The following is a 19,499-nucleotide window of genomic DNA, read 5'->3' as shown; positions in this document are numbered from 1 at the left end:
CCCCATGGAAGATGGTAAAATTATATCTTCTTGTAGCTTATACAAATCTCTGAAAAAAATTAATTCCAAGGTATCCTTCATCCTTATAAAATAGCTGAAACTCTAAAGGGTATGTGATCCTCATTATATTCATTTTAAAGTAAAAAGGAACAATAAGCACATTTTTCCTCATGTTTTGCCCAACTTGGTAGTCACCCGGCTCCCTTTTAGGGACACCTGTTCCTGGGGAAGTTTCGGAAGCAGGGGCTGCTCCTTCCTTCTCTCCCCATTCCCATTGGGTTGCTTTAGGCCACGAATGTTCTGCCCTGTGTAAAGCAGCTCTGTCCTCCAGAGGAATAGCCTAATTCTCATTGGACCCTCAGCCCCATCCATTATAAATGTTCTGTTCTTTTTTTTTTTCTGTTAAACTCTCTCCCCCATTACCTACCACCAATGTTTTAAAACTGATTTTCTTGCTTCAAGCTTGGAGGCTGAAATCTTCCCATTCATCTTGAGCACATGACACTTACTTGACATACAAAATAGAAGTCATCTGGCCCCTTCACAGCCAGGTTTCCTCGTTCTCTAGCACCCTTCCCTCCCACCTTCCCTTATTCCACAGGGATTTCTCTTCCTCTTGAGGCTCCCCTGTTCAGTGGCTCTGTTTGGTGGGCAGAATTCTTCCTCCAAGACTTCCTCTCCCTGTGCATAATCCTCAGTGCTGTGAATATGTAGAATTTTGCTCTCAGGATGTAGTTCTGTTAGAGGACAGTTGACTTTAAGAAAGGGAGCTCACCTGCTTGGCCTCACTTAATTGTCTGAGCCCTGTAAACTCTGACTAGTGGCTGAAGGGAAAGTCAAAGGTTCAAAGCATGAGGATTCAATGAACTATTGCTGGCTCGAAGGCAGAGAGGGCACCACGTGGAAAAGAATGTGAGTGGTCTCTAGAAGCTGAAAGCAGCCCTGCTGACAGCCTTCAGGGAAGAGGAGCCTATTGTCACAAGGAATTGAACTCTGTCCACATGAAGAATGAGACTGGGGATGGATTTTTCCCTGGAGCCTACAGATGAGCCAACGGATACCTTGCTTCAGCCTGGTCATACCCCCATTCTACTGTTTCAGAAACCCAGTCATGCCTACAGGATAGTGGCAGAGGAAACGGGTAACGATTTGTTACATATAAGTAGAAAATAAATATATTCCAATCCATGATCAATTCTTTTGGGGGAATATTCTTCATTAAATCATTTCCTATCCTCAGCTCCTTACTGCCCTACTGACCCTGACACCATTACCGTAATTACCACCATGATCAGCACCTCTAATAGTGATTGCATATGGTGGACACCATAACATACTTCATGTGAATCATTTCATTTAAAACTATAGGATCATAAAAGCCAGGGATGTTAAAAAAAAATGTAGATTGTGTTAGGGCCTGAGATTCTATCAAACTCCCAGTTAAAGCCTCTTCTCCTGATTTAAAGCTGTGTTTGTGGATATAATTCATGGAATTTGACTGGAATTTGTAGTTGCATGACTAGCCTTATGGAAGTGGTCCTGTTAGGCATCAGTTAGATAGTAAACAAGTGGTGTTGACTTGACTTCAATCGAAATATCTAAGCAGTCTGGTGTTTCTCAAAATGAAACCCGAGATGGGGGCAAATTTAGTAATCCCGGTAACCCAGGAGGTTGAGGCAGAAGACTCACAAGTTCCAAACCAGCCTCAGCAATTTAGCAAGGCACTACTCAAAAATAAAAAAAAGTAAACAAATGGGCTAGGGAAGTGCCCCTGGGTTCAATACTTAGTGCCTAAATAAATAAATAAATAAATAAATAAATAAATAACCTGAGGAAAATGATCTCAGTACTGATTTCTAAATTCCTCCATCCATGAGCTCAGAATTGCTCAGGAACTTGTAATTCTAATAAACTCTTGCACAATCTAAATGTGTTCCCCCCAAATTCATATGCTGAAATACTATCCCTCATGTTGTTGTTGTTGATATTAGGAGGTAGAACCTTTGGAGAAATATAAAAAGATCTGATTCTGAAACTTTCTCAAAGTCAGAGTAAATTCCTGTCACTAGTGTGTGAGTGTGTGTGTGTGCATGTACATGTGTGTTCAGTAAGGAAATGTGTATTCCAACAATTGAGATCTTATATTATGTGTAAATATCAATCCTCCTTTGAACCTATATTGTATGCTGAAGTTTATTTATAAGGCAGTCTAGCAACTAAGCTGGTATGTGTCTGTGTGTACTTCAACTAATTATATGTTGTTCCTCACAGAAACAATCCTTTCTTTTCCTTTTGGGCATTTTAAGCACAATTTTAAGTTTAAAACCACTTACAGGATGACTTTAAATATACACACACACTGAATCTCTGACCACTGATCTATAGCAGTTGGTAACGAGGCTGTGTATTATTGTGTCATTCTAAGTGATTATGGTACAATTACTCATTTAAAATTAAGTCTATCCAAGCTGCTGCTAATTGCTCAACTCCAGCAGAGATTTGACTTGTTGAGTAGGACATAGTGCACTCATTTTCACATCAGTCTCAGCTCTTATTCAGGGAGGCAATGCCACAGAGTAGTGCAAAACAAAGTCTTTAGAATGGGACAGTCGTGAGTTTCATTCTAGCCTTGTGGCATCCCTGGGGCAAATAACTTAAAACTCCCTAAATATTATTGTCTCCAGCTGTGAAAGGGTATGGTCCAACCTCATGGACTTCTTGTGAAGATTAAATGAGATACTCCACATGAAATGTTTAGCGCAGGACACAATTTATGGAATATACTGAATTTATAGTATCTATTATATCATTGCAGTCATACATTGCTTAATGATAGGGATGCATTTTGAGAAACATGCTGTTAAGCAATCTCATCATTGTGTGGACATCACAGAGTATGTTTCCACAAGACTAGATGGTAAAGTTGAATCACTCAATGCAATCAAGAGACTCAGCAGCTGGGCACTCTGGCGCACATCTGTAATCCCAGCGGCTCAGGACTCTCAGGCAGGAAGATGGTGAGTTCAAAGCCAGCCTCAGCAAAAGCAGTGCGCTAAGCAACTCAGTGAGAACCTGTCTCTAAATAAAATACAAAAAGGACTTGGGATGTGGCTCAGTGGTTGAGTACCCCTGAGTTCAATCCCTGCTACTCCCCCCACCAAAAAGAAAAGAGACTCAGTAGCCACAAGATAGATGTATGAGGATGCTGGCAGTATAATATGGCATATTATTTCACAGCAAATGTTTTTTAAGTAACAGGAATAGAATCTAAAAAAGTGACAAAAGTATAGCATAGTAAATACATAAGCCAATGATATGGTCATTTTATCATTATCAAATACATAATTGTATTTGCTATACTTGGCCTACCAAGTGTGACAGGCAGCCAGTAGATGCGTTTCCACCAGCATGATCTCAACCAAGTGAAGAGTGCACTGTGCTGCTACATTAGTGAAAACTATGACATCACTAGGTAATGGGAATTTTTCATTTCCATTGTAGTCATCTGGAACCATTATTGCACATGTGCTGCATCGTCAGCCAACACATCATTATGCAGTGCATGACTGTATTTTAATTCTCTTAATTCCTGGAATAGCAAATCTATGGCCTGTCTATATATTTGTTTCCCTTAATCTTAGGTAGACATGTAGGCTCAACTAGATCAGAAATTTGTTTGCTTGTTTATATTGATATGCATATACCATATAAATTTGATATAGTCACTTAAAATATATCGGTCTGCTTTTTAAAAGGCACATCAGAGAACAGTATCTACATTGGCCTTTTGCTAACAAAGGAAAAACAGTCCTTATTATAAACTTGGACTTATTCACATGGTGTGAAGTTGAAGAGATATATTTGCACTAAATATTTTCAGTAAAATGGTAGTCAGTAAGAAGTCCAGAGATTTGAAGTATAAAGATTTAATATCAAAGAGCTAATGGTTTCGAGAAAAAGCATAAGACATTCAATTCTATTCCTATTGATTTGCACTTTTTACTTTGCTACCTAATCTGCGAAAATTCAAACCAAAGAAATAAAACACAGTTTGGTTTCACAGAGAGACGAATTTGAAGAAAGGCACTACAGAGTGCAAAAGGTTACACTCAATAAAGTTCTAATAAGCATGGTATTCTAGATGACTCATACAGTCTTTGAATTCTATTCAAGCTCTTGCAAAACAATAATTACTTATGCATTTCCTACGGAAAAAGAAGTCAGAAATTGCCATTGCATTCTGTTAATAAAATATTTTAAACCCTTTTTTGGGGGACTTTTTATTCAGGGCAACTGAACAACCTTCTCGGTTTGACAGCACTTTTCTTATTTTGTTCCCCCTCAAGAAATTAGAATAAAACTGCCTGTACTTCATTATAACTAATTTGAATTGTGTTGATAATATCCTTCTAACCTTGTGCTAAAGCTGATTCAAAATATCTGAGCATAACTCATTGAAATTGTGTTCAAGGTATTCTTTTCAACAAGATAGGAGATAAGCACTTTATAATGACAATTCTGTTTTCTTTTTAGTCTGAGAATATGTGGCAGTTGAAAGAATCTAAGGTGCTTTCTATTATTAATCAAATTAAACTTTATTCTATCTATTGCTTATAAATTTTCTATAGGAATCCCCAATTTAAAGTCCGGTGGGAGGACAATGAAGGAAGGCCCATGTCTCAGCAGCAGGACTGAGGTTTCTCTTCTTTTGTTTTATGTGGGAAAAGAATCAGAACTGCTGGAGACCAGTTGGTGGAACTCAGATACCCAAATTATGTGTTGCTTGCTGGTAACTTTTGGGCTGCATAGGAAATAACCTGTCCCTTTAAAACAACGAAGATGGAATTTTATAAGACAATATATAGTTCTGTTTGAAAATGTTTCCTTTGATCTAAGGAGGCTGATTCATAGTGGGATAGGGAGAGGGAGCATGGGAGGAATAAAGGAACTCTAGATAGGGCTGAGGGGTTGGAGGGGAAGGGAGGGGGCATGGGGTAATTAATGATGGTGGAATGTGATGAACATTACTATCCAAAGTACACGTATGAAGACACGAATTGGTGTGAATATACTATGTATACAACCAGAGATATGAAAAATTGTGCTCTATATATGTAATAAGAATTATAATGCATTCTGCTGTCATATAAATAAAAAAATTGCATAAAAAAGAATATGAAAAATATGATAAACAAAAAAGAAGAAAAATAAAATAAATTTTATCAAACAAAAAAAGAGATAGGTTTGAGTGTCTGAGGACTGGCTGTGACTTCAGGGTCACAGTAAGGATCTCCAACTGGAAAGGAGACCTTAAATTGAGAGCAAAATGCAAATTTAAATAACAATAGTGAAATTAAGAAAAATTTCAAGCCCATTGGATTCAAGGCGTCTATATATTGTGCATATTCCCAGGCACTTAAAGAACATTTAGCTCTACTTGGACCTACCAAGTAGAGCAAACCTTAGAACTGAATTCTTAAAAATTTCCCTTAAATATTTCAGTGAATATGACAAGTCATTTTAAACTTCTTGATGAAAATGTCTTATTTTTTATTTAAAAATATCTTTGAAGGGTAGTAGTTTCAGTAGAATAGGTTATTGTATAATATTAACTTGAGGGGAAGAAAAAAAATTCTCTAATCTATAAATGAGGGTAGATTAGACTATGAAGAAAGAAAGGCCGGAACTGGCTTTGCTGACACTGCTCGGTCAAAAGTGGCAATGTTGGGGCCGAGGACAGTACAATGTGTCTTCTCTGTTGATAACTAGGCAGAATCAAAATTAATCAGATTTTCATAGGCTTTTAAAAAGTATCCTCTGTCCAGATTGCCTTTCCTCCCCAACAAGGAAGAATAAAAATTCTAAGAAGGGAGCCAGTGGAATCCGGTAGATGTGTGACCCTTACAGGTTACATACCCTTGGGAGAGATATTTATCTCTTCTACCTTTCAGTATTCTTATCTAAAAAACAAACAAACAAAAACAAAACAAAACAAAACACCACAATAGCATATACCCTAAAGTCTTTCAAAGGGATTAAATGAAATAATGGGAAAAATGTATGTCATAATGCCTCACACATAGCAATTATTATTTTTACCACCAGTAATAACAAAATACTTATTGACTGGAGCTATGTAACATTTAGAAAAGCAACTCAGAAAAATTATATATTTTTACATATATGTAAAATTGTATCTTTTATAGTAGATGCAAAAAGTTAAAGCTGTGATGTTTCATAAGATCATGGCTGAGAAATATTTTGTAATACTAAAGGTTTTGTTGTCGTTATCAAAAGGTAAACAGCCCACCAGCTCTGAGAAAATGAAGCAAATGTTTTGTCTCTTTGAGATAATTTCCTATTATTGGGTATGTAATTAGTGTTGTGTTTTCTGTGATTGATTGCAACATTGATATCCATTAACCTGTGAGGAAACAGCTTCTGTCCTTATTCCTAGAAGAATCAGCAGCAGCCAGGGCAAGTGTGTTGGGAAGTCATCTGCCAATGGAAGGTAAATTAGCCAGAAGTTCATGTGATATGATCACAAATCAGCTAGTTCTTCCTGTGCATTGACTCCGGTGGGTGGAGGGGATTCAGAGGCAATCCCAGAGTCTAGAGAATTTGAAGCTGACTCTTAAGAGTTAAGGTTATTGGAGATCCAGAATGTGCTCTTAGAAATCAACACATCTTTGGTTTACTTCTTCTCAGTCTCTCAAGGTCAAGAAAAGTGGTTTTGATAATCCACTTTGCCTTAGCTCTGCTAAGATGAACCAGGAAAAAAGATATTTGCGCACTGGTTTGTTCTGATCTTTTATCCTTGTTGGCTTACATTGTTGTTATCGTTGTTGACAAAAGAGGTGAGTCTCTTGCACCTCTTCTCAAGTATGATTCTTGAAGGGAAAATATCCAAAATGTACCTGTTCTGACAGACCCAAGTCTCATGTCCCACTGCTCAGCAGCACAGTTCCACTCATAGGAACATAGCGAGTTCCTATGAGTGAAAGACTCAGAAAGCAGCAGGGTCTCAGGGTCCCTGGCTTCCTCCTTTCCTTCCTTTAACCCTGAGTTGCCTGATCAGATTGAAGGTCTGAACTTTAGACCCAGTTTCCTCCCCCTGGGGCCCACTTTAGAATGTGACAGCAAATATATTGGACTGCAGTAACCCTTTGAATAAAGATACTTCTTGGGAAGGCAACATCAGCCCTTTATATTTTATTTTTAATATTATATACTGTTCTCGGACATTTAGGAATATAGGTAAAGAGAAAATATGGGAGAAGAACAGTGGGAGATAAGCATTCTTCTCTTATTTGTAAAAGCATTACAAAGCACATAGATCTTTTATTTTCTCCAAAGTCAGCGGGTTTTCTCTGGAGAGCGCTCCCTCTGCATTTCCCTTTGGTTTCTCCAGGTGAGAATAGAAATCTCAAGAGGAATACTGTGGCCTGCCGTTGTGGCTTGGTGGTAGCGTGCTGGCCTAGCAGCTGTGAGGCACTGGGTTCAATCTTCAGCACCACCTACAAATGAAATAAAGATTGTGTGTCTATCTACAACTAAAAAATAAGTATTTAAGAAAAAAAAAAACCAGGAACACTGTGACGATTCATAAGTGTCATCACACTTCCTGGGTAAAAAATCCCACCTTCTGTGATATACCTTTTAGGGGTATTTGATTGTTTTATAACTTGTCAGGAAATTGCTGAAGTTCAACTCTTATTATGATCACATACCCAGGTTAGAACTCATTGACAATCATAGAAAGAGACTTCACAACACAAATTCAAGTAAAATGCAATCTTGAACCTGTCATTCAGGATTCAGAACACAGGGAAGAGTAAAAAAAGAAAAAAAGTATCCTTCCTCAAAATACTAAAATACATAGCAGACCTGTCTTCACCCACGCCATTCACTGTTATACTTTTAGTGACACAGGTAAGGGGGAGAAGAAGAAGAATGGCTGTGGTTAGCACACCACTCGTCACACTCTTCTAGAAGATTCAACAACTGATCTCACATAAGCCAACTTATGTACCAGGTGATGATTCCCTAATGACTGCTTTTAATAAATAAAATGGAAGTAGTTGAAAATGACCATACTTACTTTGACATTCTCTGTGTCTAATGAAGTTCAATTTATAATCCCTCTCTTGTTTTCTATTAACACATTTAAATGGTCACTGTAGTTTTTATCAGGAAATTTGAGACCTTGAGGCTACATAATACTCAGAGGGGGATTTTTCTTGGGAATTTTTAGTCTCAGTGGGGGTAATACTTTTCATCATAAAGATAAATTTTCTCAAAGTAAAAAATTGACTAGCTGTGAACTTCATCCATCCATGGACATGTATGCTACCATTAAGAATTAGCAAATATAACAAACTTAGAGGTCTTTCTTCTGGATTAGGTGATCTTAACTGGTACAATGAAATAATCCATTTCAGCCACCAAAAACGGTTTCATGCTCAAGACATGCTTTGCACCCTTTGCATATTCATTTTCCTTCATTCTTCACAATTTACAAATTACCAAGATCTGGTGTTTCTTCTTCCTAAGCATCATTGTATCTAAGGTGCTGGAAACAGTCCTAGACCTATTAACCCCTCAATAGCTCTTTTAATGAGTGTCCTTTAATGAGTTGACTTCAGCACAGGTGAAAATAAATAAGAAATGAATGCGCCTAGACCTTTCAGTGAAGGAGTAGGCTTATATTTGTGGATTTAAGCTGCCTGCACAATATGATCTGAAATGGCGTTTTGTTCTTGAAGAAAAATGTCAAATGAGAAATCTCAACAAAACATGGGTGAACAGAGGTTATGTGATCCCTTTGGCCTTGTATCATCGAAAAACATTTACAAGTAGATTTTAGAAAGATTTTTTTCCTTTGATTGGTTATTTGCTTACTTATATATACTACAAAAGAATGAGTGATACTTGGAACGAAATAATTCATTGCCAGTGTGGTGGTGTGTTTCCTTAATTTAAAAGCCCATCTATAATGGTCCTTACTGTCACAACCTTCAGTGATATACAGTATGTAATGTCCCCAAACAAGGTACAGTTGTCAAATGTCAGTCAGTGTCTACTAAATATTCCTCTTCTTTACTTTTTTTTTTTAGATTTAAGAAAACTATAGAATGCTAAGATGATAAAGGTCCTCTAAAGTAGTGACCAAATTTCTAAGATTCTTGATAGAGTAGACCAGAAAAATGAGTATCTATTACAATACTTAATTTTTTATTGGTGTATTACATTTATACATAACAGTGGGATTCACGGTGACATATTTTTACATGCACATAACAATTTGGTCAACTTCATTCCCCTGTTCCTCCCCTTTCCTTCCTCTCCACCCTCTGTTAGGAGGTCCCCCTTCTCTACTCTACTGGTTTCCCTTCTCTTTTCATGAGATTCTCTCTCTTCTCCCCCCTTCCCTTTTTTCTAGATTCCAAATATGTGCAAACGTCCTACCCTTGATTTTCTGAGTCTGGTTTATTTCACTTAACATAATGTCCTCAAGTTCATCCATTATCCATCAAATGATGCAATTTTTTTTTCTTCTTTGTGGCTGAAAAACACTCCATTGTATGTACATAAAATACATTTTCTTTATCCATTCATCTATTGAGGAACACCTAGGCTGGTTCCATAACAACACTTAATTTGACATGAAATTTCCAAAAGTTTTACTGTTTACAGGTTAAAAAAAAAAAATCAATGTTTCAGAGAAACTCATTTTGGACAAACCTTAGTAAATAAAATTAATTAGCATTATCTCAGGGGAGGATTAACTTAATCCTTGGACAAGAATGTTCCAGGACTAAAAATAAGCATGTTGTTCTTACTCAGTGAATAAGAATAACTTCTGAAAAGGTATAGCAGTAAGAAGAGAGTCCATATCATGAACACGTTCACCTCACCAGGGAATTTCCTAGGGCTGCCTTGATTTCTGTTCTCAGATTTCATTAAGAGTAGAATGAATTTTAAAGATTTGCAATTCAGATCCCCAGAAAAGAATTGCATCCTGACTGATATATAATGAAATAAGAACTATAAAGACTCCTCATTTAAGTTTTCTCTTTTACTACACATATAAAATATAAATGTTAAAATTGTGCTCAGAATTCTATAAGCACATTTATGATCCCAATGACATGAGAATACCACTTGTATTTTACTTCTGAGGTTTATATTGCCCTGCGAACACTTTGATATAATTAGAGGCTCGTTATGTGCAGTGGGAAGATGCATGGCTACTTTATAATGAACAGAAGATGAGAATAAGCTTGTAAAGTGCCACTCATGTTCTTATTATAGCTGCACTCTTATTATTATATCCATAATGAACACCAGGAAAGTATGGAGTGAGAAACTTAATTCGAAAATGGTCAGTACATGAAGTCCAGGTAAGATTCATGATTACATGTTAACCCTCTAACTACAGTTATATATGTAAAATCTCTTTCTAGCCTTCTGTGAGTATATTTTAGATTGTACTAAGATTTTACATTTAGCAAATCTATCTTAGAAACATTATTTTACTTTTTGAATTATTAGTTAAGGCAAATGTGCTATTTGTATAATTTGAAACATATGCTTATAATGGTCAAAGAAGGAACACTAAGAGATATAATTTCTTCTAAAAATTCTGAAATGAAAAAAATCTTTATACTTACATTCAGCTGGATTTTGAAATATACTATATATATATGTGTATATATTGATTTTTCAACTTCTTGTGTACATAAACGAATTTGGAGAATCAGGACAATTTTTAGACAAAGTAGACCAAATAATGCAATTTTTGCCTAAAAGATTCAATTAAGAAAAGTTTTTTGGTTATATATAATCAAGGTAATTGCGGCAATTTTCCTCTGGTAATATATTCATAGTTACTTTTGCCAACTTTTAAAAACTAAAGTACAGGTAATATTTTTCTTTGCCAATTGTTAAAGAATAGAATTTTATGAAAGCTGATTTCATAAAATGCCTGAATATTAATAATAGAGGTCAGACATATAAATGTGAAATAAAATTATTGAATAAATGGAAATATCTGAATAATGCAAAGTTTAAAAAAAAAGCCTTTTTTGAGAAATAAAATTCAAGGGAAACAGGCTTTATTAAAAAAAAAAAAAGCTAGCCTGAAATTATATAGGAAATCACCTCAATTTTCCAGTTCATTTAGCCAGTTAAGAGTAGAACATATTCATAGAAAGGGTTACTTCAATTCCTCCTATTGCCTTGTCTCCCATTACAGAAACAATATAAATTCTTCTTTAACTAGAAAAGACCAAAGACATCTTAACACATTGAGAAAAAAGCGAGAGCTCTAAAAAATCTATGAGTTAGTGGTTTTTAATCTCACACACACATACACACACACACACACACACACACACACAAATTCTGTGAAGTATATTCTCATAAACAAACAAATTAACTCAATATCTAAATTGAGTGTAGAGAAGGGAAAGGGGAAGGCCATGTGTTCCATTTGATGGTTGCAGAGTTATTGGAAATGAATACTTCATTCAGTCATCAATGTTCTCAGACCATTTGTGGTGACTTTTTATATGTCAACTGGGTGAGGCTGCACATTTCCCAGAATTCCCTTCATTGTATTTCCAGTGGGCAACAACATTTATGGTGGGACTCATAAATGACAGGAGTGAAGTCACAGCTGTCTATCATCCAGATATGTGGTAACCTGCCGGCTCATCCATTGGAGTAGGACCACATCCCAACCTGCAACTTCTCCTTCCCCTGATTCTCTTCAGCTTCTCTGACTCCCAGGCTTGAGGATAGTGAGCTCCAGACTTGGCAACTCACCAATATCTTCCAAGTCAGAGGTAGCAAGAACTGATATGAGTTCTAAGCTGTTCTCCTGAGCTCAAACTCATGCTGTGATTTTATCCCTGTCCTTGTCTTTGTATCCATCTTCCCTTCTTCACTTCCTACCTGGCAGACTTTAAGCTCCAGCATCAATATATCATCCAGAGGAAAATTGTAAGAATTTCTTAGATTGTTTATAAAGAAGGCAGAGGCAGTAGGATCGGAGTTCAGAAGCCACCCTCAGCGACTTAGGCCCTAAGAAAGTTAGCAAGATCCTATCTCAAAATAAAATATGAAAAAAAAAAGGCTAGGGATATGCCTCAGTGGTTAAGCACATCTTGGTTCAATCCCCAGGACCACACACAAAAAAAAATTCTTAATTGGATCTCGAAGGCAAAAAAAATTGCATTATTTGGTCTACTTTATCTCAAATTTGTCCTAATTCTGCAAATTCTTTTATGCACCCAAGAAGCTGTGTACAAAAAGTAACCAGTTCCTACAATTGTGTTATGTCGAACCTATAAACCCCTTCATGTGTTACTATCTACCTTAGAATTTCTGTTGGATGATTAAAATTTGACTGATAGACTAAATAGACTATGCATTGTATTAGCCTTCAAACTTTGTATATATTTCTAATTTTAAAATGATTGTCTTATAAGTTCAAATAATTTGGGGCTTGCATCACCATTATTCCAATAGTATTACTTTGTAGATGTATTACACATCTAATAGTATTACTACAAAGTAATACTATTAGATGTGTTTTTAGTTAAATCATTAGATGTGTTTTTAGTTGCAGAAGTATTTACAGACACATTGTAAGATGTTTTCCATGAAGTCTAAAACTTAAAATTGGGTTAATAATTGTGAACCTGCAACCTCAAGAAGTAAAATGCATCTTCCTACTTAAGTTTTGCAGAAATATGTTTATCTGATGAAAAACTTTCCAATTTCCCAAGAAAACTAATTATAAAATGAAATATTTTCCAACCCCCAATGACTAAATTAGAAACTTTAAAAATTGGATGCACCATAAAAATAAGACTGCAGTGAATTTCTGAGTTAGTTTTTTTAAAAAAAAAAAAAGAGTTCTGCTTTTTAATGCATAGAAATGCAATTTTCTGTTTACTCAATTCTGCACTGCAATAATACTCAAACGAAGCACCTTTTAAATGCTAGCCTTATCTCTGGTTCTTCAACCCTTGGGGGAAACTCTCATCAAATTATCAAGGTGTAATTAGAAACAGTTGTCAACATATGTGCTAACAGCAGAACCAAAATGGAAAAATTCTTCAATTATTTTGGGAGGAAAGTAAGGGCATCACTCTACTCAAGGGAAGGACTAGAATAAACTAGACATAATGAGTGGAAGAGAGAATAATGGATTCCTGCAAAGATGTCTACATCCTGATCCCCTAAACCTGAGAAGATGTTTTGTTACATGGCAAGAGAGAGGTGGCAGGTGAAATTAAAATTACTAATCAGTTATTTTCAAAAGGCAGAGATTTTCATGAATGATCTATGTGAGCTCAGTGTAATCACAAGCATCCTTAAAGTAGTAAAAGGAAGTAGAAAAGCCAGGACCTGAGGGTTAACTTCACAAGAAAGACTGAATTGTCATCCATGCTGGCTTTGAAGATGGAAGAGGGTCACAGGCCAAGCCATGCCAGCAGCCTGTAGGATCTGGAATATGCAAGGAAACAGATTATTCTTCAGATCTGCAGAAGGAATGCCATTTTGCTGATACCTTGATTTTGGACAATAGGCCCCTTTTGAACTTCTCACCTTCAGAATGGTAGGATGAAAGTTTTACACAAGATATTAGAACAAGATGAACAATTGAAATTAGCAACTTCTAGAGAATGCTTTTGTGCTCACATAAGCTCTAGAAACTCCCCTGAAAGTGAAGAGAGAAAACAGAAATAAATGAACAGTTAGATCAAACTCTCTTAAAGGAAATGTACTCATATTGAGAAAAACCGTAAGAAAATTCAATATTCCCATTTCTAGCTTTTATACAAGAAAAAAGAACAAAATTTTAAAGAGAAGAAAAAAAGATTTAAATTAACATGTGCAACATTGATTTAACTTACATCTCCATGTCCCCCACTGCATTATATCCTTTGATTATGTGAAGTTCATTTCAGCTCAATGGAGATTAAATTGAATAGTGACATTCCCAACTGGACTACCAGATGGAATCACATTTTAATTAACTTTTCAACCAGCATACAGATGTGCTTCTTGTGATCATTATCAAGAAATCATTTACTTTCAGAAAAATGAGAAGCCCTGGTGGCAGATTGTAACATAGAATGATTGATCACATCATGAGATCATTAACCTTAGAATCCTTTTAATCATTTATCGACCAGACGAAGAAAAAGCTTATGGACGAGTATTGAATATATCTGAGATGCGTTATTAGTACCTTTTGAAAGATTAAATTAAAGGAAATATTTGGATAAAATAATGATCTATTTGTGTATATTATTAACTTCTAGAAAGTCACATGGCTTCTGAATTTAAGCCATTTCATAGATTATTGAAAGCATATGCCACTGGAACAAAAGAATTTGCCTAGTTACCACTGTTTTCTTCATCTCCATCAAATAATTCCAATTCACATTTGATGCTTTAAGAATAATAAGTCTTTACCTTTACACTTTGAAAAAGAAACCGGCATGAAAAATTTATCCTTCGGTGGAAAAAAATTAACTGCATTTAAATGAAACATAAAAGATAATTAAAAGTATATTGAAAGAATGAATCTGCTTATACAACTTATGACTTGCTGTTAATGTTTGCTTCAATGCTTTTCAAGCTATAACTGGTAACTCTAGTAACTAGGAATCTAGTACTAATAACTCTAGTAATAAAAACCTAGTAATAAGAAGAAGCTAATGTTTAAAAACATTTCATTGACTTATTCCAAACTTTATAAGTGAAAGTCAAATGTAAACTATTTCTATTTTTAGTATTACTGAGTTACTTTAATATGCTCAGTATCAAAGGTGAGAAAAGGTATCCGTCTTTGAAAAAGGTTAGGCTGTGAGAAAATGCAGGCAGGCATTTTAGGCAGTCAGAAGCAAGCCCAGATTTTTTGGTGTGTGGTTTAAGGTGTCAAGGTATAAAGCATTCATCATCCACTTCATCTGTACTCTTAAAAGCCAAAGTGTGTCTATTAACCTAGGAATAAAACATTCACTGAATGAACTGAGAGTGCAGTTCAGGTCTCTGTCCTTCCGGTATAATAAATTATCTACTAAAAGAAATTGGGATTCTTCTAGCTCCCTAAGTAACCATGGAAAAGACACTCAATGCTCTGCTGATTTCAGTTAATCCATCAGAGAAATAAATTTTAATTTAGTGCTTAAGCCTCCCTTTTTAGTTAAAAAAAAAAAATCCCAGATAATTTCCAGTTCTTAAAGCTGATCTTGGTGGAATGTCCTTGGTCAAACTGGAGGTGGGGTCGGGAGAGAGGACTCCACTCATTTTGTTCCATTCCTCCACATCCAAAATCCTTGAGGCTTTTCAGAGCCCAGATTGAAAATGGCTACAGTCCCTCTGCCTACTCCAGTTCAGCTTGTCCTATTTAAATGTAACTCTTTGAATTTATTAGGATAGCAACAGTTGCACCTCCAGCTGAACTTTGCCTTCCAGAACTTCCCACACCTCAGCCTGAGGCTGGCCCAGGTCCTCAAAATTTGGTTTTGAATAAAGGTGTTCAGAAAGAGAAAACTAATGGGAAAAGAAATAAGTCAAGAAAGAAAATGCCAGATAAGAAAATTAATTAACAGGCTTCTATACATAATAATTCATATTTTATTATCTCTTTATGTAGAATCCCATAATGCATTTTTTTCATTATAAATAAACAGAAAAACTAAATTGTGAACTAATTGATTTCAGTGCAGGAATGATTGCTTTGAAATATCACTTTGACCCTTGTAAGAGGCTGGTCTCAAGTTCTCCTTGTGAACAAATGACATTTAGTGAACAAAACAAAGCATGTTGATTCTTCAGTCCTTGGTGTAATAACTACTCAGTCATTCTTTTGTCATGTGGCAGAAATTACCATTCGGTTCAAAGATCATTTAGTCAAACAAATGTGAAATAAATTCTAAAATGTCCACCTTTACACTGATCAACAAAATTCTTAATTCATTAAAAACAGCTATGAGAGCAAGTATAGACTGAGTTGTGTTTCTGTGGTAGCTCTACTCTTTTCAAAGACCTCTGACTTTTTCCTTTCAATATTTGCTCTTCCTAAGTTTAGACAGGTGGTATTTGAATAGAAGTGTTCCAGAAAGGGAAAATAATGACATTAGTTTAGACAAATATAGCACCTGCCTTCTTAGCTAATCTACTTTCTGTAGACCAGCTTCCCTAGTTTGCAAAAAGTCACATAATTATTATAGACTCAAAATGGAAATGGGCAAAGAATCCAAATCTCTGACAAGCTGGACTTAGCCAGATCAATATTGATAATATTGAGATTCATATTTTCTCTAAAGTTTATTCAGCAATTAACTGGCAGTAGCTGTGTCCTAATATAATTTAGAATTCGCATTATTTTGAGGTCTATTTTGTGAGTGAGAAATCAAGACCAGGACATAGGAGAAATAAGTATGGAGACTGACAGCTGTGAGGATAATCTTTTTACTTTCAGAATATACATTGGTAATGATTTTGTGTGTTCGCCAGTTTATACAATGACTTCTTCCCAGAGAGTTAAGTTTGTAAATGTTACTGTTGTGGTTTGGATCTGAGATGTCCCCCAGAAACTCATGTTAGGCAATGCAGGAATGTTCAGAGGTGAAATGATTAGATTATGAGAGTTGTAACCTAGTCAGTGGATTTCGTCATTTGATTGATGGATAATTTGAATGCACTACTGGGTGGTAAATATAAGCAGGTGGGGCATGATTGGGGAGTGTAGGTTACTGAGGGCATGCCCTGAGGGATTGTATCTTGTCCCTGGCCATTTCTCTCTCTCTCTCTCTCTCTCTCTCTCTCTCTCTCTCTCTCTCTCTGTCTATATATATATATATATATATATATATATTTCTCTCAGTCTCCACTTTCAACTTGCCATGAGTTTAGCGGCTTTCTTTCACCATACCCTTTTGCCACTATAAATGCAGACCCAAAGAAATGAAGTTAACCAAACATGGACTGAACCTCTAAACATATGAAGGCAAAATAAATTTTTCTTTTCTGTGTTGTTCTTGTCAAGTATTTTGTTCAGGGTTATGAAAAGGTGAATAATATAGTTATTTGTTTTAAAAAGATTGGATAGCAGGAAGAGCCAAGCTTAAAAAAATATATGTATATCAAATAATGGTCAATTTCCATTTTCATCCTCACATCCATGTACAGCTTCAACATAACCGAGATAAACAGCCCATTTCCTCTACATCCTCTTATCTATGGCCTGAAAATCAATGATGAAAATAATTTAAAGCCTATTGGAAAAGTATCATTTCTTTTTATTTCTACATACTAGTTTTCTTTCATTTGACATTATTTTTTTTCCTTTTCTATAGACAAATCACTAAATAACAGATTTCTGAAAATATTTACTTAAAAATTTGAACATAGACTTTGAAATATAAAACATGTTATTCGAATTTTACTTTGTCATTCTCAGAATTAGGGTGCAAAAGTTTTGTATTTTTCCCTATTCATTTTTTTAAAAAATTGACTTCCTCTTTGGTATTCTTTCTAAAGTGGAAGCTATATTGATGTGGTTGACAGAGCACTGGGAAGGGAATTAGACAAAGAGGTTTGAATCCTATCTCCAGCTGTACTAATTCTATGATTTTGGACAAAACATTCTTTTCTACTCTGTGTCTCAGTGTTCAGCCTTGAGTGTGGACTATTGTGATAGTCTCAGTCTAAGTCGCTGTAGTATTTTGTAAGCTAAACATAACTTCATTTGGTAAGTAGTTTTTGAGTTGCTTTGAGAGAGCCACAAATAGCCTGAAAGTGGAAAGCATTCAGATAACAAGCAATTTCTGCATACCTAGGGCAAGGTCAGATTATATTTAATAGGATAAAATTCCTCTCGGCATTCATTAAAGGGGGTAAGGTCGCCACCCACACATCTATGTTTAGTAGGTAAGCACCTGTAATTCAGGTTCAACTGATAACGTATTATTAGTAATTCCCAAGAAGACAAAGCCAGAGTGTACCTTGACCTAGTTGTCTGTATCTTCCAGAGAATCTCTTGTTCAGCACCAACAGTACTGAGCTTGCTTACTTTTCCATCAAGGATTTAGATTCTTCGCAATCTTCCTTCTGTGATGATGCTCTATTATATGACATCGCTTCCATATTTATTTTGGTGATTTTATTATCCTTTACAGATGCCCAATAGCCCAAGATACAAACATCAGTTGAACAAATTGTTTCACCTCTTGAGTCTTTTTCCTACGGGAAGAAAATTGGATCTTTCCACTGTAGTTCCGTTTTTATTTTTTTCTGCATGATCTGCCCCAAATGATAGCGTCAGACACAGCAAGACAGTTGTGTTCACTGCTGGTGTTAAGCTTGTAAATTACATTGACAGAGAAAAATAGGAGCCCCGATATTGTCAGGGACTGAACATGAAACATCTATTTTTAAGTTCCTATCTGCCAACCATAACTTTTTAGGCAGGCTGACAAAACAGGCTTTGCGGGATTAGAAACACAAATCATAGAGAACACAAGCCATGACACAGGATATTTGAAGAAGTACAAAAATTTCATGGTAATATTTGACTTCTTCTCTGCTATCAGCAAGTAGAAAGCACCAATCTCAGTGGACTTGGATGACTCAGAAATTTGGTTGAAAGTCTAAAACCAGAGTTTCTCAATTGTGGTGGTATTGGTCATCTTTTCATCACTGTGACCAAAATTCTTGAAAACAACAACTTAGAGGGGGGAAAAGTTTGGGCTCATGGTTTCAGAGGTTCAGGCCATCGTCAGTTAACTCCATGGCTCTGAGTTTGAGGTCAGGCAGGACATCATGGCAGAAAAAGCATGACATAAGAAAGTTGTTCAGTTCATGGAATCCAGGAAACAGAGAGAGGAGTCAGGGATAAGATAATGTCCTCAAGACCAGGCCTCCTGTGACCTACTTCCTCCAACCACAACCTACCTGCCTGCAGTTACCACTCAGTCATCCATTTCGATTATTCATCCCTCAAATTGATTAATTCACTGATGAGGCTACTGCTTTCATCTTTGCCTACCAGCCCCACCTCTGAACCTTGCTGCACTGGGGACCATGCTTCCAACATAGGAGTTTTCTGGGGGACTGAAATCTCCAAACCATAACAGTAGTGCTTTTGACATATTGGACCAGATAATTCTTTGTTGCAGGGAGCTTTGTTTGCAACACAGGATATTGAACAGCATCTCTAGCCTCAAAACACTGAGTGACGGTAGCACTACCCCCTCACCCATACTCAATTAGGAAAAGCAAAAGTATCTCCAAGTGTTGCCAGATGTCCCCTAGAGAGCAAAATCATCCCTGGTTCTAAACCACTACTATAAAACTCAAATAGATAGTGAGACTTGAGGCACAATTGCAAAGTTTACCCATAAGATCTTTGCTTTTCCCTTCCTGCTTCCTTCCCACTCTCCACTCTTTCCCCCAAGACTACTTCTTTATTT

The 19,499-nt window shown here is 36.1% G+C and overlaps 1 protein-coding gene across 10 annotated transcripts in view; it reads left to right on the top strand.

The window, feature by feature from the left end:
* Marchf1 (membrane associated ring-CH-type finger 1) overlaps positions 1 to 19,499 on the top strand; it is a 712,326-nt gene that overhangs the window by 504,177 nt on the left and 188,650 nt on the right. The gene's annotated exons all lie outside the window — the stretch shown is intronic.

Source organism: Ictidomys tridecemlineatus, chromosome 14, assembly GCF_052094955.1.
Source record: "Ictidomys tridecemlineatus isolate mIctTri1 chromosome 14, mIctTri1.hap1, whole genome shotgun sequence".
NCBI lineage: Eukaryota > Metazoa > Chordata > Mammalia > Rodentia > Sciuridae > Ictidomys > Ictidomys tridecemlineatus.
Note: the sequence above shows the minus strand (reverse complement) of the source record. Positions and strands in the feature narration are given on the sequence as shown.